Raw genomic sequence first — 19,163 nt, forward strand, 5'->3', positions numbered from 1 at the left:
CTCCATCCGCAGGCACATCCCTCTGGGAACGGATCCGCATCTGATCACTCAAAACGACGGATGCCTCCTCCATCCCAACCTCCAGGCCTTGTCCCTGACGGCATGGATGTTGAAAGGTTAGTCCTTCAGCCTTTTAACCTTTCGGATTCGGTTTCTCGTGTCCTGATAGCTTCACGAAAGCCCTCTACCAGAAGATCCTATTCATATAAATGGAAAAGGTACACATCATGGTGCACTTCTCAGTCCCTTGATCACCTTTCCTGTCCAATCTCTAAGTTCTTGGACTATTTATGGCACCTATCAGAATCCGGTCTAAAGACCTCTTCCATTAGGATGCATGTCAGTGCAGTAGCCGCCTTCCATAAAGGTGTACAGGGTGTCCCTATTTCAGTACAACCCCTGGTAACACGTTTTCTTAAAGGCTTGCTCCATCTGAAGCCACCCTTACGTCCTCCGGCCCCATCTTGGGACCTTAACCTGGTTCTTGGTCGACTAATGAAACCTCCTTTCGAACCTCTGCACTCCTGTGAATTAAAGTATCTCACATGGAAAGTGTTATTCCTTTTGGCTATCACTTCAGCTCGCAGGGTTAGTGAATTGCAGGCCCTAGTTACCTATCCGCCTTACACTAAGCTCCTGCAGGACCGGGCGGTACTCTGCACTCACCCTAAATTTTTACCTAAGGTAGTTTCTGAGTTTCATATTAATCAATCCATCATACTACCAATCTTTTTTCCCAGGCCCCACTCCAACTCCGGGGAACAGACTCTGCATACCCTAGACTGCAAACGAGCTCTAGCTTTTTATCTAGACCGTACAATTGCTCACAGGAAGAGCACTCAATTATTTGTCTCTTTCCATCCTAACAAGTTAGGACATCCTGTGGGTAAGCAGGCTCTTCCTCCTGGTTGGCGGACTGCATTTCTTTTTGCTATCAGCAAGCTGGCATTCCTTTTCAAGACCGTGTGAAAGCACACTCTGTGAGGGCCATGGCGACGTCAGTGGCACACCTTCGATCGGTGCCGCTTCCTGACATCTGCAAAGCTGCAACCTGGAGTTCTCTCCATACCTTTGCAGCCCACTATTGTTTGGACAAAGCTGGAAGACAGGACTCCATCTTCGGCCAATCTGTCTTGCGTAACCTTTTTCCAACGTGATGTACCAACACCCTTCCACCTTCCCGGTAGAGTGCGGATGCCCTTTACCAAATACCACCCCAGTTGTTGTGCCTGTTGCACGTCATTGGGTGCATTTGGTGCAAGTCAGGACATCCTCAGCTCGGTACTCACCCATTTGTGAGGACAACCATCCTGCTTGTCCTGTGAGAAAGCAAATGTTGCTTACCTGATGTAACAGGTGTTCTCACAGGACAGCAGGATGTTAGTCCTCACGAAACCCGCCCGCCACCCCGCGGTGTTGGGGTTTGTTTTGTTTTTACTTTTTAGGCACTGCCTGTAGCTTTGAAAATCAGACTGAAGGGAGACCCCTGCTGGCTGCAGGGTCAGTGCCTTGCTGGGCATGCCCAGTAGGGGCCAGTCAAAGTTCTGTTTAAACTTTGACAGAAGTTTTCCGTGGTGGGCTCCATCCTCGATGTCACCCATTTGTGAGGACTAACATCCTGCTGTCCTGTGAGAACACCTGTTACATCAGGTAAGCAACATTTGCTTTCACATCTACTCATTCAAGACCTCTCATGATCTTAAAGACCTCTATCATTTCCCCCCTCAGCCATCTCTTCTCCAAGCTGAACAGCCCTAACCTCTTCAGCCTTTCCTCGTAGGGGAGCTGTTCCATCCCCTTTATCATTTTGGTCGCCCTTCTCTGTACCTTCTCCATCGCAACTATATCGTTTTTGAGATGTGGCAACCAGAATTGTACACAGAATTCAAGTTGCAGACTCACCATGGAGCGATATAGAGGCATTATACATTTTCTGTTTTATTAACCATTCCCTTCCTAATAATTCCTAACATTCTGTTTGCTTTTTTGACTGCTGCAGCACACTGAGCCGATGATTTTAAAGTATTATCCACTATAATGCCTAGATCTTTTTCCTGGGTGGTAGCTCCTAATATGGAACCTAACATCATGTAACTACAGCAAGAGTTATTTTTCCCTATACGAAACACCTTGCACTTGTCCACATTAAATTTCATCTGCCATTTGGATACCCAATCTTCCAGTCTTGCAAGGTCCTCCTGTAATGTATCACAATCTGCTTGTGATTTAACTACTCTGAATAATTTTGTATCATCCACAAATTTGATAACCTCACTCATCGTATTCCTTTCCAGATAATTTATATATATATATATATATATATATATATATATATTGAAAAGCCCCAGTCCAATCACAGATCCCTGAGGCACTCCACTGTTTACCCTTTTCCACTGAGAAAATTGACCATTTAATCCTACTCTCTGTTTCCTGTCTTTTAACCAGTTTGTAATCCACGAAAGGACATCGCCTCCTATCCCATGACTTTTTTTGTTTTCTTAGAAGCCTCTCATGAGGGACTTCGTGAAATGCCTTCTGAAAATCCAAATTCACTACATCTACCGGTTCATCTTTATCCACATGTTTATTAACCCCTTCAAAAAAATGAAGCAGATTTGTTAGACAAGACTTCCCTTGTGTAAATCCATGTTGACTGTGTTCCATTAAACCATGTCTTTCTATATGCTCTACGATTTTGATCTTGAGAATAGTTTCCACTATTTTTCCCAGCACTGAAGTCAGGCTCACTGGTCTATAGTTACCCGATCGCCCCTGGAGCCTTTTTTAAAATTGGGGTTACATTGGCCACCCTCCAGTCTTCAGGTACAATGGATGATTTTAATGGTAGGTTACATATTTTAACTAATAGATCAGAAATTTCATTTTTTAGTTCCTTCAGTACCCTAGGATGCATACCATCTGGTCCAGGTGATTTGCTATTCTTTAGTTTGTCAATCTGGCCTACTACATCTTCCAGGTTCACAGTGATTATGTTCAGTTCATCTGACTCATCACCCCTGAAAACCATCTCCAGAACTGGTATCTCCCCAACATCCTCATTAGTAAACATGGAAGCAAAGAATTCATTTAGTCTTTCTGCAATGGCCTTATCTTCCCTAAGAGCCCCTTTAACCCCTTGGTCATCTAATGGTCCAACAGACTCCCTCACAGGTTTCTTGCTTCTGATATATTTTTAAAAGTTTTTATTATGAGTTTTTGCCTCTATGGCCAACTTCATTTCAAATTCTCTCTTTGCCTTTCTTATCAATGTTTTACACTTTGATGCCTTAAAAGATGTTTGACTTAAGGGAATAGTCGAGAGAGATATACAACAGAATATGGTTGCAATTGTCCAAGATGAAAGGAATATCCTGGGTAGAGAGTTGAGCGGATGCTTATGGAGGTGGATGAAGATGTAAAATCATTTCCCCTTATGTACCATGCTATTACAATGTCATATGAAGATAAGGAAGCCCTTGCTGCTCTCATGGATGCATGGAATGTGGACCTGAGGCTGCAGCTGATGGAGTAGAAGTGGAGAATAATTTGGAAGAAGATTCATAATGTCTCCTTTTACAGTAGAAGGGTGTAATTAATGCATAAATTAGTCCGAAGAACCTATAGATGTCCTAGGTATTACACTGTCTTTTTGCCTCAGTTATCAGGACAGTGCTGGAGGGGAGAAAGGGACATATTTTCATGCATGGTGGACATGTGTGCCACAGTCAGAGTTCTGGGCCAGGGTAGAGGGAGTAATCAAAAAAATTCTGGGTTGTCCAGCTTACTCTCTGTTTGTTGGGATTATGGTCTGATATAGCCTTGGGTAAAGATCTGCGTGGATTATGTGATCATTTAATACATGCAACTCACTTTATAGTTGCAGTTTATTGGAAGTCAGTAACATTGCAAGTTCAATGGCATGCATAAATACATAATATAGTTGTCTTAGAAAAGCTGATCTGTGAACTCCAAAAGAAGAAAAATGTATATGAGTGTGGGGTTCTCTCTCAAAGTTATATATATAGAGAGAGGTTGTCTTCCCATAGTGGACAAGGGGAGGGTCCTGCTATGTTAGGCTAAAGGGGTTATTGCTGACATATTGTGTCACTTAAATAATATTTGAAGCCATTGTTTACACTTGACATATATGATTGTATGAGATCTGATCTGTATTCCTCTGTGTTTGACTGTTCTATAAATAAAGTATTTAAAAAAAAGCAAACAGAATGTTAGGAATTATTAGGAAAAGAATGAAGAATAAAACGGAGAATGTCATAATATTTCTGTATCAGTCCATGATGAAACTTCACCTAGAGTACAGTTTGTAATTCTGGTCACCACATCTCAAAAAAGATATAGCTGAACTGGAAAAACTACAGAGAAGGGCAACCAAAATGATAAAGGGTATGGAGCGGCTCCCCTGAGAGGAAAGGCTAAAGAGCTTAGGGCTGTTCAGCTTGAAGAAGAGATGGCTGAGGGTAGGATATGATAAGGTCTATAAATTTATGAGTGTAATAGAATGTGTAAATGTGGATCGGTTATTTACTCTTTCAAATAATTGAAAAACTGGTGGGACACTCCATGAAGATAGCTAAGTAGCAGATTTACAACAAATCAGTGCAATATTTTTTTCACTCAGAACACAATTAAGCTCTGGAATTCATTGCCAGCATTGCCAGAGGATATGGTAAAGGCAGTTAGGGGCGGATTTTAAGAGCCCTGCTCACCTAAATCCGCCCAAATCCGGGCGGATTTAGGCGAGCAGGGCCCTGCGCGCCGGTGAGCCTATTTTACATAGGCCTACCGGTGCGCGCAGAGCCCTGGGACTCGCGTAAGTCCCGGGGTTTTCGGAGGGGGGGCGTGTTGGGGGGCGGGACCGAGCGCTGCGCCGTTTCGGGGGCGGGTCCGGGGGCGTGGTTACGGCCCGGGGCGGTCCGGGGGCATGGCCGCACCCTCCGGACCCGCCCCCAGGTCGCGTCCCGGCGCGCTAGCGGCCCGCTGGCGCGCGGGGATTTACGCCTCCCTCTGGGAGGCGTAAATCCCCCGACAAAGGTAAGGATGGGGTTTAGACAGGGCCGGGTGGGTGGGTTAGGGAGGGGAAGGTGAGGGGAGGGCAAAAGAAAGTTCCCTCCGAGGCCGCTCCGATTTCGGAGCGGCCTCGGAGGGAACAGAGGTAGGCTGCGCGGCTCGGCGCGCGCCGGCTATACAGAATCCATAGCCTTGCGCGCGCCGATCCCGGATTTTAGCGGATACGCGCGGCTCCGCGTGTATTTACTAAAATCCCGCGTACTTTTGCTGGCGCCTGATGCGCCAGCAAAAGTACACCTATTCGCGCGGTCTGAAAATCTACCCCTTAGTGTAGCGCTAGGTTTAAAAAAGTTTGGACAAGTTCTTGGAGAAGAAGTCCATAAATTGTTATTAACCAGTCAGAGTTGGCAAAAAGACACTATTTATCATTGGACATTAGCAACCTGGGAACATATCTTCTGTTTGGGTTCTTGCCAGGTTCTTGAGATATGGATTGGCCACTGCTGGAAACAGGATGCTGCATTTGATGGACCCTCAGTCTTATATAGTATAGAAATTCTTATATTCACTCATTTGGGCACCAAATCTTCTTGGAGTCATGTTGACATACATACTACCATGCACTGAAATCATGTCTCCTTTCTCTCCGGCTTCCTATGCACATGCATACACAAATGTGATGCTCACTCGAAGCCATAACATTTTTGTAATAAAGAGAGAATATAAAGAACTCACCCTATTTATGTGCATTTTAGGACTTTTTCCATCACCTTTTACTCTTAGTTGAGGGGTCTTTAGAAAGAGTAAATCTATAGTTTTGCCAAAAAATATTTATAAGAAAACAGTTATACAAAATCTATAAAAAAAACAACACATTTTTTATATAACATGAAAAGGTGCTGAATTAAATACTATACAAAACCATAACCCCCATCTCTACATGTTACATAAAATAAATACAGGGGTATGTGTTTGTGAGGGTTGTAGGAGGGAAATGATCTCCAAGACCCTCTGGTGACAAAACACAGTATACCTCCAGATGCTTCACTGATTCATAGTCCCTAATGAATTCTTTGTTACATGAAGCAAACTGACAGATATGAGTACTTACAAGCAGAAGAAGAAAATAAACAGTTTTGTCCAGTTCCTTAGAGTTAGAGGGCCGAACATTCCAGCAGCCAGTGCTTCTAGAGGAAAAAAATTTGTCCTTTCCTCCGACAGAACTTCCAACCCAATCTGTCAATTCAAGAAAGGTACTATTCTCCGCCAACCAGCAGAAGACTTAGGGGTCAGCACTATCTTGCCAAGAAAGGATGATCACCGGGTGCTCAGGTATTTGGTATCGCACATGAAAAACATGTAACTTACAGGTCCTTATCTAGGAATTAGTAGAGTTCTGTCCAAATATATCCGGGACAGCATCTAAATTCTTCAGACATTACCAATTGTCTACACTCCTCGCTTTGCTCTGTGTTTCAAGCTGATTGTAACTTGCAGTTATCAGTAGATTCTCTCCAGATCAAATCTTGCTCCATTGGTAAATTGGAATTCCTTTAGATAGAAATTCTTCTTTTCCTTTTCCTTTTATTATAATCTGATCCCCCCATTCCAGTGAAAAGATATAACTTCTTCAAGAGAAAGATCCAGCACCTCCTCTCCCTCGTCTAGGATGCTTTCTGTGAAATCTCTTCTATTGCTAGTGTAAGGGACGCTGGGTTTTCCCTTACTGAAAGAGTGCACCAATTGACTAGGGAGGTTCTGGGCAGAGGCATAATTGAGAGAGGTTTGGTTTTTGCACCCCCATGTGGGAGCATGAGGATGGTTGTCTGAGCTGTTTATCATCCCAATGCCCCTGGTATCCTCATGGATTTTTAGTTTGGAACTTGAATTAACAGGTTATGGATTTTTAGTTTCTCTTCCAAGGAGGCAGGAGCTCTCAGGCTCTTGTTTTTACAATTTTTCCTAATTTTTGGAAAAGGTGTAAGAAAGTTTTCCATTTAGGAGCCAGCCTCTGCTGTCTTATCTATTCCAGCCTTTAAGCTTGTTTTTGGACTCTCTTAAGCCAATTTTTGAGAACTCCCTGTGAGAGCCTTGGTACCCCTTCACAGCGGATAGTGGCGTCTATTATGTAAGGTCAGATCATGTGAAAGGAAAGATTCTGGCAGACGTTTGTCTCTCCTTCAGAGGATTTATTTATTTATTTATTTAAAATCTTTTCTATACCGTCGTTAAGCAAGCTGCCGTCACAACAGTTCACAATAAGGCACATAATTACATTTTTGCTTAAATGTGTTATAATATATTAACTAAACAGGTGCCAACAAATGCTGTAACAGTTTCATATTAAATATTACTTAGTGATTGTGATAAGTCATGTCTACTAACTATATCAGCTATAAGATAAATTCACACTTAAATCTTATTCCTATGTTGATGCAATCTAATAAGAATAAAATACACACAATTTGAGTAAGCTGGTGTGTGTGTGGCGGGGGGGGGGGGGAGAGTTCTGACCGCATCCTACATTTCCCTGGATTCTACTCTCCATTCTCTTTGTCGTATGCTTGTTTAAAAAGCTGTCTAATGACCTGATGCAGAGGAATTATATTTTTGCATTAACTGTCTTTTTGCACTGTCTCCTCTGTTTGGAGGCAAGGAAGTTTTAATCCACCCTTCCTGCTTCTTGCTTGATTTTTCCCCTTGGAACTGATAACCCATGGTACTTGGGAGTCAGCATACCAAACGTTTGGATGAGGGAAGTCTTTCATCCAGAAAGATTCAGAAGGTTACACATTCCATCTAAAAATAAGGAATCCCAGTAAAGTGCATTATCAGGAGAAACAAAGAAGACACAACATAATGGCGAAAATAACTTTATTTATTTAACATTTTTGTATACTGACATTCGTTCGGAAACACCACATCGGTTTCCAATGAATTACATATGCAGCTAACGGAGCTTTACAGGTTTGTTGTAATTGAGGGAAGTTTTACATACAGGGGTGAGGAGTGCCCACCAGGCACTGCCTAAGGAGTTAACAGAATCAAGAGAGTTAAGTACCTTTCTGGTGCTATCTGGGGATGTTAAAGGATGTTTACAAGATTTCATGAAAGAGATTAAATCTGGGACTAAATTCAGATTAAATAATGGGACTGTATACATTCTAACCACTTTCTGTGGGAGGTGAAGGAGGATTCAACTAATTTCAATATTCATAATCTGAGGAATTTGAGTAAGTGGGAGAAGAAAAATGTCATTGTAAATAAGACGTGCTTCCAAAGTGAGACTTTGCCAGAAAATGTAGTCACAAACTTATTCGATCTATCTGCTGTCTTATTATTTAATGCTTCTAATCAATCGAATATAAGAAGTGTAAATATTTTTAGTCATTTTATCAAACTATCAGTAAAGAGGTTGGAACCCACCATTCTTCTCCTGTGTGATTAATGGATGAAAAGACAGTGTACCTTGACAGTGCTGTGAAATAAAGATCAGAGACAGGGCTTGATTGCATAGAAGCAGGGTATAAGAGCTATTGTTTATTCCCCACAACTGGGAGCCTGGCCTTAGAGACTAAAGCTATGAAATAGAGCAAAGGAGAGGTACTATATATAGATACTATGGAGTTGTTTTAAGCAGAATGGGTCCAAGTATGTGCCTCTGGGTGCCAAGTAAAGGATCCCGCCCAGGGTTTAACCAGGAAGACAGAACAGAAACTTCCTCTTCCAAAAAATGGTGCAAAATCCTATCTATAGGGGGTCTCTGCACCACCTGTCCTGGTTGATATCACAATACCTAACACATGCATACAATATCTAGATTAAATCTCAGCCAGGCAGCTTAAGAAAGGAAATAATAGGGATGTGATATCATTTGCTTTATTTAGTGTGCACAATTGTATTTTTTAGTGAATATTCATTGTGAAGGAATGGCCCTAAAACCCCCTCCTTAACCTCTACGGGACCAAGCATCTAGCCTGGTCCACCTTAACAGCCAGAGAGACAAAGGGCTCTGGGGGCGGGGCACCTCAGGGTAAGAATAAGAGCTGGGAATAGACAGGACAGGCCCAGGTCTCCTGCCATATCTCTGTCCTTATGGTGAATCCTGTATGTGACTGCTGAAGAGACTTGTGAATACTGCTGAAGGTAAGCAGACATGCTGTGCTTTACGTGCACTGTAAAGAAAACACTGAAAGAAAGCCATGACCGCTCATTTACTGTGCCACATTCATATACGCAATCAAATACGCACATAAACTATTCAGTGCAACCTAAACCTTTTAATGCTAAAATTAAATCTAGATAAACAAAAACAAAATGAAACAAACAGTTTTCTGTTGCATATCCATGGTAAATAATATAGTTTATACTTTATACTAAAAATGAAGCCTTATGCTTTTAGAATAAGTATGTATTTCAAGGGGTATACCAGTAAAAATGGATATTTCAGGCCTGTTCACTTCTTGGTGAACTGCCAATTTTATATTTAACTTGCTAACTTGAAATGTTGACTCTGCAACTCATATTGTATTTGGTAAAACATAAGTATTGATTATTTTGGTGTTTGTATTACTTTTGCAAATAAAAACCTCACTCAGATGAGGCTTTAGAGCAAACAGCACCCATTGTTTAGTGCACAAACAACCCAACAGGACCCTAGAGATTGTCGAGCTGCCAGTTGAAAAAAAAAAAACAACTTTCGCTTCTGACAGGCAATTATAGACAGCGTGACCTCCTGCATGAAAAACAGATACAGTATTTTGTCTGTCCCCTTTACACATCTCATATAATTCTTTGCAGCACTCTGGATTATATTCTTTTGGGATGGGTAAAGAGCAAAAAGGGAAAACAAGACTGCTAAAAATGTTTTTTTCAAGGGCTGGCTCAGTGGCAAATGCCATGGAGAGAATGCGGCAGGAGCATAGCTATGAGGGGGCCTTGGGGAGGGGCCTGTGCCCCTTCACATTTGGCACAGGCTCTTCCCCTAGCAGTAGGGTCATATTACATCTGAGTTAGCCCTTAAAGCTGCAGCAGTAAGAGGGCTTGGAAACACTGCCACGCTATGATCCTCTGTGCCTTTAAAAATGCTAACTTGAACAGGGAAACAACACAGCTCTTGGGCTAGTCCAGTAAACATTTAAGGCCATCAAAGTCTTTTTGTATACATTTGACAGCTAATTAAACACCCACTTCTGTCCGAATCTTTTGGCTGGAATCCTGTTTATGTAATTGCTGTAAAGCAGCTTGAGAGATTAATACGTGCATAAAGTAGCTGCAGTATCCATAGAAAGAGACTACCAGGGTAAGGAGAGAGTGAAAACTCAGACAAACTAGAGTTCTGTCAGAAATTAAAGGGATTTGCAGCCATTACCATGAGGACCCACATAGAATAGAGTAAGGGGAGGGGGTTTGTACAGTGGCCCCCTCGTGTTAACCTTAGGCCCTCACAAAAATTCTATTCTGGCTACACCCCTGGAATGTGGGTTTGATTTCCAGGTCAAGGTTCTGCTCCCTGGGCTAGCTAGGCCTGTGTATAAGGTGAAAGCAGCATTCACAAACCCCTAGGGGGAAGAAAATCTAGCCTATTGCTCAATAGCAATATCTAGTGTCTGGACTTAGTGTCCACATTAGCCAGATTCAAGAGGGAACAGAGGATTGTGGCTACTGGGCAAGGATCATTACTGCCATCATTGAGCCAAGTTCCAAGTGCAATGTAAAATAGGAGGAGAAAACCCAGGTAGTGTGACTTGAAGGCCTACGACAGTATAGTCCAAAAGATGCCAGTGCCAACTGAACCAGATGCCCAAAGAGCAGAAGAAAACCGCAGGCTCAAGAATTAAAAAAGAAAATTACTTTTTCCAGAATAGGTTTAGAGGAGGTGAATGACTGTGCATTAAACCTGGAACACACAACCTCTGCTATTTATATTAGGTTCATCAATACTTGCTTGAAAGAAGCTCTCTGTCTAAGCAAGTCTTCTTTTACACTTGGTGGTGAAATAACAAATCCATCTTTTTGCTGGTGACAGTGCCAACACCTTAATGAAGACATAAACATTATAAATGGCAGGGGTAAGAGACCAGTGGCCAAGATCTTTATTTTTGGCACAGTATAGTGTATTATAAAATCCTGAGAAAAAATGTCCTTTCTGTACATTCCTGGAAGATTGAATTGTTTAAGAAAAGAACATATTTTTAAGCCAACATGTGAAACCTGACAAGTCAGAGCACACCTCTCTACAAAAAGTAGGAATGACAGTTCTTCAGTATACCACTCTGCCACAGCTCAGTTTACAATGAGTGTACTTGATAGTCCCTGGAATGATAAAAAGTAAAAATAAAAAATTAATTTAGATCTTAGTTGATCCACAAATGTTATGGCTCTTGTCCAGGCGGAGCATGAGGAACACCAACCTCAGAGAGGTGTAGGAAGGCACCACAAAACTGAAGCAAGTCTTCGACAGGCTGGTAAGGCTGGAGCAAGGCTTGGACAGGAACAGCGTGCAGATAAGGCTGGAGCTGAGCTTTAGACAAGAACAGCTTGCAGATATGACTGGACATGAAAGGACAAGACAGAACATAGAACATACAGGCCCAAAGGCAGTAATACAGGAAAGCCCCGAGGGGCAGGACAAGGAGAGGCCTAGATAGGCCACAGAGCAAGGTTAGACCTATATTCAGGGCTGGTGCTGTTGCGGCCACTGGCCACAGCCTCCCGCGGCTGGTTCAACTTACATCATGTCATGCTTGGCTCTCTACTCCCAGTACATTGGTAGCTGTGGCCAGCCGCTGCTGCTGCATTCCTCCTGGCTCCACGTGGCGACTGGGATTCCGCCGACCAGCGTTCTGACCCTGGGCCTCCCTAGGTGCACGTGCGCCATCTGTCCTCCCTTTAAAGGGCCAATAGCGGAAACTTCAGGCTCGTCCCCAGCTGATGACATCACAGGCCCGGGATATTTAAGGGCTACCTCCAGCCACCACTAACCGACTTGGCAACGAGTTCCCTAGTGCTTGCTCTAGTACTCCGTACCTGTTGTTCCTGCTCTACAGATCCCTATGCTTCACATCGGTATCCTGTCTCCGCACTTCCCATTCCTCGGGGCCTGGCTCAGCGCTACCTTACCTGGGACTCTGTCTCCACGCTTCCCTCTCCTCTGGGCCTGGCTCAGCACTACCACACCTGGGACCCTGTCTCCACGCTTCCCGCTCCTCGGGGCCTGGCACAGCACTTCTAGATCGGAGATTCTGCTTCAGTGCTTTCAATCTTCAAGACCTGGCTCAGAGCTGCGACATTACTTGTCTGTGTCTCTGTGTCCCCGCTCCTCGGGGCACCTCTCAGCGCATCTACATTGCAAGATCCTGCTATTGCGCTGCCTTGTCACAGGCAGCCCCTCTGCACTACTACTCTACTCGTACCTGCTACAGCGGATCCCCCGCTCTAGCCCTGCTTCAGCATACCAGAGTACAAGCCTCTACTTCGGCACCTCCTCTCCTCAGGGTCACTCCCATGTGGTTTTACCCCATTGTCCTCGGAACTGCAGTGGTCTTTCACCCCTTGAGGCCTTCTCTCCCTCTCCCTCCAAGAGTACTTCGGTCTTGGACTATACCTAACCTTACTGACACTCTCTGCCTCCAGCCGCCTACTCTCTAAGAGACCAGCCACACAGAGGTGTGCCTAAGACCAGCCAGCCCCCAGCACCCAAGGGCTCAACCTGCGGGGAACGAGGGCCGGTACTGGCGAAGCTCCTGTTTGCCTCTGTTCCCGGCCAGCTTCACCTCCCAACGGTGGGGACTTTTGGGGCCCAACCCCTCAGGTAGAGTTAACCCTACCTCGGGCCAAGGGTCCACAAATCCTAACAGATGCAAGGGTACTAGGCACCTAGGCGAACCTTCTGTATCGCGCCCCCCACTCCCATCTTGGCTCTGACCCTAACTCATTCGCTGAGATGCCGCTTGCGGCCCGCCAAGTGTGTGCTTCTCTGGGCCATGAACAGAATGGGCGCCACTCGCGGCCTGCCAAGTCTCTACTCCTCTCTGCCATGAGCGGGATAGACTCTGCTCTCAGCCCCACGTGTCTGCTCTTCGGTGCCCCCTAATAGTTGGCGCCCTAGACGACCACCTAGTTCACCTAATGGGACACACTGGCCCTGCCTATATAGGCCAGAAGGCAGGGCAAGCAGCAAGAAGGCCCAAAGGGTACAAGACAAGGCAAGAATCAGAAGGCCTGGGAGCCACAAGGCAAGGAAATGGTCAGAAGGTCTAGAGGCCGCAAGGCAAAGCAAGGCTGAGGTCAGAAGGCCCAGGAAGGCAAGGGAAGAGTGGCTAGGACAAGGAATCAAGAGTGACTCGATGTGGAAACATCTTGGGACTGACAAGGCAAGGTTATGTAGACCTGGAGTCTAGGTGTGGTGCAGGCAGGAGGGAGGAGCTTGGCCAGATGGAGGGTATGGTCTTTGAGGTTCCTTGATGGAGGGGAGGCTGTATAGCAGCTGAAATCATAACACAAGATGTGCAGAAAAGAAAATAAAAGCAGATGGTGAGTCTTTGTTGGTTGTACAGCTTAGATTAATACCTCAAGAAAATCCAATACCATAGGTTTTGCAGTATGATTGTCATGGAAGTTGATTACGAAAAAAGCTAAGGGCAGAGACTGTTTTAGGATTCCTGATGTAATCTGCACAGGAAAATGAGAGATGAGGGCAGGGTTGTCCTTGGGGGGGGGGGAGGCAAATAGGGGCGACCATCCTGGAACCCACACCACTGTGGTTGCCTCATTCCTCAGACTAATTTTCTGTCAGCTTGGGGCATGTCAGTGTTTCCAGAGCCCCGCTGCAGTTGATTCTCCCCTGACCCTGCACCCGTCAAAGGTCAGCCCTGGATGACAATTCCCCTAATTTGTTGCTAAAGCTTAAAAAAATGACATAAGGAGGCTAGAGGACAGCACTCTTTTTTTTTTTTTAATACAGTTTACTCAGAGTATAATAAAACAAAGATTTAACTTGTCTTTTAAACTGCTTCATTTCTTCTTGAATCAACTAACTGACCTGAAACATTCATTAACTTCCTCATGTTTTTCCATATTTAAAATCACCTTCTGTTGTAGCAACCATCATATTAATATTATACATGGATCAGCTGGACAGAACTCAGATCACAATCTTTCTTCCCACTGTATTCAGGATTTCATGCTGCAGATGCTGTCTGGACTTCATCAGATTACAGTTAAAATTATTAAGCTCTGAGAAGGGTATGTTACCTTCAATAATACCCTCAGCTTTGACTGCATCCATTAGGGCTCTCGATAAATTTTGTTTTCAAGGACATAATTTTATATCTTGGCCTCCCAAGTCCTTTCAGCCTGCATGCCTGTTGTTGATTAATACAGCCACATTGCAACACAAGGCGGAGGTCTAAGTTTCAACCACTGGTGCTTATGTTGAAGCACAGCTTTTCACTGTGAGATCAGTTATAAACTTTTAAATAGCCAACCTTTTAGGATTTCATTCACTAGGAAATCCCAAAATCAATACATCTGACTGGCCAGTTCTGCCTTCTCTGGTGAATGAAGTCCTAACAAATATCCGAAATGCAGCCATAAAAAAAGGTTTACATCAATCCCTCACTATTAATCTTATTTCCAACAGAGAAAGAAAGAAAAGCGCCTATATTAAGGTGATCAATCACAAGCGTAAATTGTCAACACCTAATAAAAAGGGGATGGTAGCAAGCTGCTAAGTGGTGTATTTGTTGGTAAATGAGCTAAATAAATTCATGTCCCAGATGACCGTTTCCTACTATAAATATTTAAGAACATTCCATCAATTATTTATATTATTTTTTACCCTTGGAAGTGGCAAACTATCACTACCAAATACATTCCATAACTTTATTAATAAACTCAAATTTAAAATGAACTCAAAAAAGAAACTCCAGACTTATTACTAGTAATTAACTTCTCATTCAAATCAGCTATGATACCTGAAGGTTGGAAGGAGTGTGGCCAACATAACACCCATGTTTAAAAAGGGCTCCAGGGGTGATCCAGGAAACTACAGACCAGTGAGCCTGACTTCGGTGCCAGGCAAAATGATAGAAGCTATTCTGAAGAACAAGGACAAATACAGACTAATGGGGCAGAAGCAACATGAATTTAGCAAAGGATAGGTTAATATTCAAAATGCGTTCAGTGCTATTTAGCCACATAAGTCTAACTTATCTGTTTAAGTAGAGATCTTAGTGCATATTCAATGTTCAATGGCCACCATTTAACCACATAAGTCACTTATATGGCTTAAAAGTTAGCCACATAAATTGTTGGCATGTAATGGGTAGCTTAGGGTGCATTGAGGCAGAGCAACTTATCAACAAAACTTATGTGGCTAAATAGCAATATTCTGTCTTAGCTGCATAAGTTATAACCGGTCAAGTTAGACCTGCTTTATGGCTAAGCACATATATATATATGCGTATATTCAATGGCATAGCTGTGACACTGAAGTAAATATACCTTGTAACTTAGCTGGACAAGTTATAGCCGGCTAAGTTATTTAAACGGCCAGCTTTGAATATTGACCTCGGATGGTCTTGTCTTACAAATCTGTTAGATTTTTTTGACAGGGTTGCCAAATATGTTAATAAGAGGAAGCCAGTTGATATAGCATATCTGGATTTTCAAAAGACTTTTGACAAAGTCTCTTGTGAGAAACTCATCAGGAAATTAAAAAGTCATGGGATAGGAGGCAATATCCTAGTGTGGATTGGTAACTCGCTAAAGGATAGGAAACAGAGATTCGGATTAATTTAGGTTTAGCTCGCACCTTTGCATTGATAGCTCAAGGCAAGTTCCATTCAGAGGGTTTACAATCTAAGGGGCCTATTTATTAAATGTTTTCTCCCATTCTGTGTCTATGGGAAAAGTACTTAGTAAATAGGGTCCTAAGTTTGTACCTGAGGCAATGGAGGGTAAAATGACTTGACAAACATTACAAGGAGCATCAACAGGATTTGAACATTGGCTTCCCTGCTTTACAGCTCCATACCCCCTACTCTAACCACTAGGTTACTCCTAATTGAATGATCACTTCTCTCAATGGAGATCAGTAAATAATGAAGTTCCTCATGGCTCTCTGCTTTTTAATAAATTTATAAATGATCTGAAAAAGGAAGTGACGAGTGAGGTAATCAAATTTGCAAATGACACAAAATTATTCAAAGTTGTTAGATCATGAGCTGTTTGTGAGGAACTGCAAGAGGATCTTTTAAGACTGGGGGATTGGACTTCTAAATGGCAGATTAAATTTGATGTGGACAAGTGCAAAATGATGCACATAGGTAAGAAAAATCCAAACTATAGGTACATGATGCTGGGTTTTATATTAGGCATCAACACCCAGGAAAAGGATCTTGGAATCATTGTGGACAATACCTTGAAATCCTCAGCCCAGTTCACAGTGGCAGTCAAACAAGCAAATAGAATATTAGATATTATTAGGAATGGAATAGAATATAAAACAGAAGATATCATAATGCCTCTATATCAATCCGTGGTGCAACCACACCTTGAGTTTTATGTGTAGTTCTGGTTCCCTCAGCTCAAAAAAGATTCAGCGTAACTAAAAGTACAGAGAAAAGTGACACAAATGATAAAGGGGATGGAATGGCTCTACTATGAGGAAAAGTTAAACAAGTTAGGCCTCTTGTGTCTGGAGAAGAGACAGCTGAGAGGAGATATGATAAAGGTGTATAAAATCATGAGCAGAGTGGAGCAGGTAAATAGAGGATTCTTATTTAACTTATAAAATAGTACTAGGACTAAGAACACTACATGAAGCTAATAAGTAGCATACTTAAAATTTGAGTGAGTATTTTTTCACTTAATGTACAATTAAACTGTGAAATTTTTCACCAGAGGATGTGGTGAAAACAGTTAGCATAGCTGAATTTAAAAAGGGGTTGGACAGGTTCCTGGAGGAAAATTCCATAAACCATTATTAGCCATGTAGAATTGGAAAGCCAGTGCTTACCCTGGTTATGAACAATGATTAGACTTGTTCTTTGGGATCCTGCTGGGTATTTATGATCTGGATAGGCCACTGTTAGAGACACGATTCTGGACTTGATTGACATATGGTCTCTGAACCAGTAGGGCATTCATATGTTCTTATGCAGTCATTTTTTACCCAGTACTAAGTCCATTGGGGCAGATTTTAAAAGCCCTGCGCACGTAAATCCAGCGGGATTTAGGCGCGCAGGGGACTTGCACGCCGGCGCGCACAAAGCCCTGGAATGCACGTAAGTCCTGGGGCTTTGCTTGGGGGGCATGCCGGGGCGACGCGGCATTCGGGGGCGGGGATGTGAGCGTGGTGCCAGCCTAGGGGCATTCCGGGGGCATGGCCGAGGCCTCCGAACCAGCCCCCAGGCCAGGGAATGGCTCGCCGGCAGCTGGCCAGCGCGTGCATGTTACGCCTGCCTCAGGCAGGCGTAAATTTCTGAATAAAGGTAAAGGGGGATTTAGTTAGGGCTGGAGGGTGGGTTAGGTAGGGGAAGGGAGGAGATTTGTTCGCACCAGGTTGTGCGAACAAATCTACGCCCGCGCATAACTTTAAAAATCCACCCCAATATGTGTAAGTGAGGCAGGATGGTTACTTCACATGTGACACTACATGATAGAATTTTATTACATGCAGACTATTTTAGAAATAAACTACTTGACCCTTTTATTTCTTTCCCTGGGCACTTTTTATCCAAAAACAACATTTATAATTTTACCATGTTCTTATTCTAAGAAGTACAAATTATTCTGTGAGTTCTAAGGTCAACCCCTCAAGCTTGAAATATTGTATGCTGTATTCTTCCCTAGATGTCATTCCTAGATATGTTCAGTCTAGAAGGATGATCCCTCCCATGTTATAAAACAACATTCATTTAACCTACAAAACTTGACACCTCAGTTGATTATGAATACCACTGAAAAACCCACAAAATGCACTATACAAATGATTTATTAATAATAATAATAATGCTTCACTATGCAAAGTTGCAATGGTTGCAAGCGAGTGCCCATAGTTTAGACACAGTGAACTCAATTCATGCCCAGAGGTTTGGGCCTTTACTAGGGGCCCAATTTTCAAAGGGTTTAGGCTTCCAACTTTTGGAGTTAGGCTCCTAACTTGGCCCTTTTGAAACTTTACTAGGGCTGAGTGCCTAAATGTAAGCTCCTAGTTTCATTTAGGATCCTAGAAAGTGGGTTTCCACAGGGGTGGAGTTAGGATGGGGAAACAAAATTGGGAGTTTAACACTGATTTCAGAACTGGGCACCTAATTAAGGAGCCTAAATCCAGGCAAATGAATAGCAGCCCTAAATTTAGGGCCCTAACTTTTAGGGACCTAAATTTATGGGAATTTTCAGCTGAAAACTTAGGATCCTATGTTTGGCTGAAAATAGATGCCTATCATAGACACCTAATTTAGGAGTCTAAATGTAGGCACTCAGCGTTTTTTTTAATATTGGTGCCTAGGTGAATAGCAGCAGAATATCTACTTTCATAAAAGGGAATATTCAGCCACCATTTGGTGAGGCTTCAAATGATAAAAAAGTTATTTCAAAAGGCCCAAATAAAGACATTCAGACCTCATGGGAAGTAGAACGGCCTATACTCTCACTTATCAGGAACCACTCCACCTCCAGTCACACCCCTAAAGGGTTCTTCATCCACCTATATTTTTATTCACCACCCTGAAGCCTCTACCTCACATAGATTTACTTTACTGCTCAGAGTGGGAATAAAGTCCTGACAGCTTCCCTTTGGCTTGCATAGCTCAATTATTTCCTCTAGGAGGAAAAATGTATTTTTATCTTTTCAACCCACAGAAAATCATAAGGGTTGATCCTTTTACTCTATCCAGTTCCATTGAAACAGAATCAGGGAAGATATGAAAAAAAAATTTCCCCATTTTGGAGCCTTTTCCTGCCACTTCTAAGGACAGAGACCCATGATCGTCATTGCCAAAAAGCAACCTACATGTTATTTTTCTGGTAAATATTTTCCTGTTAATGATTTCTTTCTTGCCTCAGCCTCTCCCATCATCTGTCCACTTTTTCTCCATCTACATTGGCATTGGTAGTTAAGGTAACGA

Source organism: Rhinatrema bivittatum, chromosome 1, assembly GCF_901001135.1.
Source record: "Rhinatrema bivittatum chromosome 1, aRhiBiv1.1, whole genome shotgun sequence".
Taxonomy (NCBI): Eukaryota; Metazoa; Chordata; class Amphibia; order Gymnophiona; family Rhinatrematidae; genus Rhinatrema; species Rhinatrema bivittatum.